Here is a 6,000-nt window from a genome sequence, read left to right on the forward strand (position 1 = left end):
CCCAAATTGTTATATATAGTATATTTACATGTGGGCCCTTAGGCATAATATGTACACAAGAAATAATAATTTAATTATCGAGAGCACAAAAGGGGATTATACCAAAAGAATTAAAAGGGAGAACTGTAAATAGAGAATCTACTACTGTTGCCCCATAACACAGTTCTCTCACGGGCATCCGTCTCAATGGGAAAATCCTTTTGGAGCCCACCAATCACCCACTGGAGGTTTGTTGGTGGACCCCAGCACGGGTTCCTCTATGGAATATTCTGTAAAATCATCTAAAAATATATGTGCATGAGGGGTGAGCTTACTAGCTTAGTAAATGGAAAGAAAGACTCACACAAGCAATTGCAATTCAAATGATACTATATGCATGTGATTCATTTGATTCCTATTTCATCTAAGCCATAATTACTAGGTCATAGGTTACATGCTACTCACAACCACAATGCACATATGCCCCAGGTATGAGACGCATTTCCCATCCCATGATACTCCCATAGGGTTGTCGGAGAAGGTCAATTATGAGCACTCGAAAGAGTAAATCGTGGTCGAACCATAGAAAAAATGTAAATCATGGCTAAACCATGCAGAGAATAAAAGCAGTACGATTGACCATCTGAATATATCACCAAAGTTGTCAACTATCCTAATGATTAGCCGGGTGTACTTCTAACCACCATAGCAGTCGACGACCAGTGCTTCCACCCAGTGATAACCCAACACGTAAACCTCTGTTGGGAAGGGTCGTAGCACGAGGGAATGTGAAATCCTAACCATATGCTCTTATATGAGATAGTACGACTATATAGTACTTCCGCATTCTATACCACAGTGTATCAATATATTTGTTTCCAAGCCAACTATGGCATCTATTCTAGGAGTCCCATACATGTTTGGCAAACCCTCATCATAATCAACAAATGAATAAATCCAAGCTCAAGATTCACAACAAGTAACAATTAATTAGAAATCTAAAGATGCAACATGTTCATTTCTAAATGCATCCAACAACAGTTAGGCATATGCATGAGAATGGCATACTTAATGTCAAGATAACATATGAATGAATAAGATGCTATAAACACTCCCAAAATAAAATCAAAGTCCTCTCCCCATGTCAAGATAATATATGAATGAATAAGATGCTATAAACACTCCCAAGATAAAATCAAAGTCCCTCTCCCCACTTACCTATTCTTGTAGGAGAATATGCACTCACGGTATGAGTAAGATCCAAAGTGAAGACGAATGTCTCAAAACCTAACACAGATAGGGATTTAGAAATACGTCCATTTCAAAATTATAAAAAGATGTAAGATATAGTCACGACGGTTTTAATAACGCGAAGAAGGTTATTGGTGAGTTTAAGTTCCATCGGAGCTCATTTAGGCTACAGGTGGGTCATAAAGGTGGATAGGAGAACCCACCTGTGCAAACTGTCCAGGCAGACAGCAGACAGCACACAGACACACATCGGCGAGTGCTACCAGTGGGTCTGGTACCTGCCGGTCCTACCTCTAGTAGGACCCAAGGCTAACCCAGAACTGGTGGGTGCTACCGGTGGGCCTTGGTACCCGCCGGTAGGCCTAGAGGAGCCCAGTGGGTTATACTGATGGGTCAGGGTACCTACCGGTCTTACCTGCCAATTGGCCCAAAAGCCCAGGTAAGACTGGGGGGTCACACTGGTGGGTTTAACTACCCACCGGTGCTACCCACCAGTGTTCTGTGGGTTTTGCTGCACTTCTTCCCTTCTTCATTCCTCCTCTTGGGAACCCAAGGGGGTTATTCCAACTTCATTTTCCACACATTTTAGGCTTCATCTACTTAATTATTCCATGGATCTAAGATCAATTAAGGTTTTTAGGAACAAAATCATACCTTGGCTCAAGAAACCCCAAAAACTTATGATTCTTCTTTCCATACTCTAAATGCCACTAAATACTTACAAATCTTTGTTTCCCTTCCTCAAACCTTCAAGGAAATCAAACAAGGTTTCTATTATCTCTTTGATTTGACCACACATAAAAAGGGTTTCATTACATTCCAAGGGTTTATGGCTCAAAATGTAGATCTCAAGACATTGAACACTATTTCGACGACAAAAAGGTAATTCACAGCTTCGAAAATCAAGGGGGAAACCTTCTTCCCTCTTCCTTCTCTTATCCTTCCTCTTTTCTCCCTCTTCTTTACTCTTCTCACCAAACTTGTGTTGAAATCATAAATGGGAGAGAGAGAGAGGCATAAATGCTATTTATACTTGTGTTATAAATATCTACTGAGGCTTGTTTGGTTTTGCCCTTATATAGACCAAAACACATTAAATCGCGATTTCAGGTGAAATAGTTGATAATATCGAACACACGCGACTCCTTTATGATGAGGAATTCGAAATGCATGTGTTCACCTAAGTTGGGCCCCCTGAGGCCCACGTTTCCCCTATAGGTGGGTCACACTGGTGAGTCTCGCACCTACTAGTGACCACCTACTAGTCGGCTGAAACAAGGTCAACCTTGCTATATTTTGGTGGGAAACGGGTCCATACGCATAACTCACCCTCGCCACATATTATGAATTAAGTTCTCATCATCCGATAAGATATCATACATTTCCTATTTGCACATGGCCTTGTGATACGTGCAAGGGCATGACTTGGGCGTGCGGATCACATCGGATACTGGCTCAATCTTATCCTACCACCCATCATTTGATGTCACCCTTGTTGTTATACACCATATGGCTCCTGCGTCAACCCAACTGGGTTTAGGGAGTAGGGCTCTACATCTACCATCCTCTTTAAAAATTTCATCCTCGAAATTGAAGATACCTAGTAATCCAAATAGATGAGGGTATTTAGCCTTGATCTCATCTTCTTTCTCCCAGGATGCCTCCTCAAGTGAGTGATTAGTCCATCGTACCTTACAAAAGCAATGGACCGGTTGTGAAGGGTCTTTATCTTCTGATCTAGAATTTCAATAGGTTGTTCTTTATAAGTCATATCAACCTCTAAGTACTCTAGTTCCACAACCAGCACATGTGATAGATCATGGACATACCGTTTCAACATTAAAATGTGGAATATGTTGTGAACGTTGCTGAATGAAAGCGGAAGGGCCAGCATATACGTTACTGAGCCAACCCATTGCAAGATCTCAAATGGGCCAACATACCTTGGACTCAACTTGCCCTTCCTGTGGAACCTGTGTGAACCCTTGGTATGAGAGATTTTAAGAAATACCTTCTCTCCCACTTGAAATTCAATATCTTTCTAGGGTTATCCGCATAACTCTTTTGACGTGATTGGGCCGCTTTGATTTTCTCTTGGATGACATTAACCTTATCACACGTCATCTGTATCATTTCTGGCCTAAGCATTCTCCGTTCTCCCACATCATCCCAATATAAGGGAGTCTGCACCTTTTTCCATACAATGCCTCATATGGAGCTATTCCAATTGTGGCATGATAGCTATTATTATAAGAAAACTCCATAAGAGGTATGTTTTCTTCCCAACTGTTGCTCAATTTCATTGCACAGGCCTTAAGCATATCTTCTAGTATTTGTATGGTCCATTCAGATTGCTTGTCAGTCGGTGGATGGAAAGTAGTACTTAAGTTCACCTGTGTTCCCATGGCATGCTGGAGGCTTTTCTAAAATTGAGATGTGAATCTTAGGTCTCTGTCTGATACTATACTCACTAGCACTCTATCCAAGCGTATTACATTTTTCATGTAAATAACTTATCCATGGAGTAGGTAGTCTTGATCGAAATGAAATGACCTATCTTAGTGAGCCTGTCAACTATCACCTAAATTACATCCATTCCCTTAGGTGTACGGGGTAGCCCGGTGACAGAATCCACAATAATTATGTCCTATTTCCACTTCAGTACCGGGAGTGGCTGAAGAGTGCCATATGGTTGATGCCGCTCTACCTTGACCTTCTGACACATTAGATATTGTGCCACATATAAGGCCATTATAATCTTCATCCCTAGCCACCAGTAACTTTGCTTAAGATCCTTGTACATTTTTATGCTTTCAGGGTGAAGCATGTACTTCGAACTATGTGCTTCCTTCATTATCTTGTCTTGCATCCCCATGTCTTGGGTACACACAACCTACCCCTAAACAACAGTGCTCCGTCACTGGCGATTGTGAAATCAGGATCGTCCATCCTTTGCTCTTGGATTTTTACTCTGATTTCCTATAACTCAGGGTATAAGGGTTACTTCATAATCACCTCATGTCTGATAGATGGATGCACTTATAGAGCCGCCAAGAATGAGGTCAACTGTTTAATATTATCTGGCTGCTGCTCAAGCTCTAAGGTCGCTCCTTTATTTTGTGAGGGTAGCAGCCGTAGATGGATCCCCATCCTCTCTCCTCTCTCTCTCTCTCTCTTCACCTTTGTGGTGAGGGGGAAGGTGGCTCAAGTCATGTGTGCTTCACTAATGGGCCCCGTACCATTGTATCGCCTCTTGGAGATACATGGACGCCTATTTCGTAAGACTGTAAAATTCATCTGTTGAGATGGGGTTTTTGATGATGGTCCAATTTGGGGATTGAGATCATGCAAATGTGGTTTGGAGTTGCCACCTAGGGTTATAGACCTAGGACCCGGGGGTGGGCCCCGATTCTTGAGAAAAGGGCCCAAAATTTAGTCTGGTCTAGAGATTTAGGGTAAGTGTCAGGTTACAGAGTTGGGAAGGTGTTAAGCACCCAATCTGCCCAGTTCAACCAGTCTTCTTGCTAGATGCTTGAGAATAAACATTTTCCACAATTATTACTATTCCACATGTATGGTTAAGTTATCACATGTATATACATTAACTGTATTCAAACTATTATATACACTAAAACAAGGTTTATTAGATATCTACATTATTCTTAAATGAGGAGAGAGATTATATCTGAATTTGACCCTTGTTATTCTCTTGGCTTAGGGGAAGATGGTCTTGAACTCTAACTTCCTTTCTTGAGAGATGCTAATTGTGATGGTATCTGGACAGGGTTTTGGCTAGGAATGATCGCTTTCGGATTTGGATTCGGATAGAGCTTCCGCTAGGGAAGGCCATTTTGACTTTGGATTTGGACAGAGCTTCGGCTAGGGAAGGCTATTTTCAGGCTTGGGATGAGGTGGCACTTCGGCAGAGCTTTTGCTGGGGATAGGTTAAGGGAGGGCTAGGCTAAAGTGGCACTTCGACAGAGCTTCCACTGGGAATGGCTATTTTTGGAAGGATTCCAGGACACTCGGATAGAGGTTTGGCTAAGAAAGGCTATTTTTGGGCTTGGGATGAGGTGGCACTTCGGCAGAGCTTCCGCTAAGAATGGCTATTTTTTAGCTTGGGATGAGGTGGCACTCCGATAGGGCTTCCGCTGGGGATAGGCTAAGGGAGGGCTAGGCTGAGGTGGCACTTTGGCAGAGTTTTCACTGGGAATGGCTATTCTTGGAAAGATTCCAGGGACACTCGGGCAGAGGTTCGGCTAGGAAAGGCTATTTTTGAAAAAGAAACGGGCTGACCTAAAAATGGATTGAAGAACTCCAAAGTCCCAAAGAACACTTTGAAGATCCAAATAGAGTTTCAGATCTTAACAAAGATCTCTTCGTAGACCAGAAGAATCTCAAAAAAGGGGGGGTTTCTATCTCAAGAATGCTCAAGAACACTCAAGAACGCTCAAGAACACTCAAGGGAGGTGGCTCAAGAACATACTATTTTTGGCTAAAAATTGGATCTAACTAGGAATTTGGATTGAAGATCTTCAAGATCCTGAAGAACACTTTGAAGCTCCGAATGAGTTTTTGGATCTTGACGAAGATCGCTCCAAAGATCAGAAGAAAATCAAGAGGGGGAAGCAGAGGAAAATTTCACTCAGAAAGGGGATTCAGGTGTTTGTTGGTGTCCCTTTTCTAAGGGAGAGGGGGTATTTATAGTTTTTTTTCAACCAAGTAGGAGAGGGGGAATCCCTTTATCCAGTGGACGAAAGGGGGGTTCTT

The sequence above is a fragment of the Macadamia integrifolia genome, chromosome 5 (assembly GCF_013358625.1).
Source record: "Macadamia integrifolia cultivar HAES 741 chromosome 5, SCU_Mint_v3, whole genome shotgun sequence".
In the NCBI taxonomy this organism is placed as follows: Eukaryota; Viridiplantae; Streptophyta; class Magnoliopsida; order Proteales; family Proteaceae; genus Macadamia; species Macadamia integrifolia.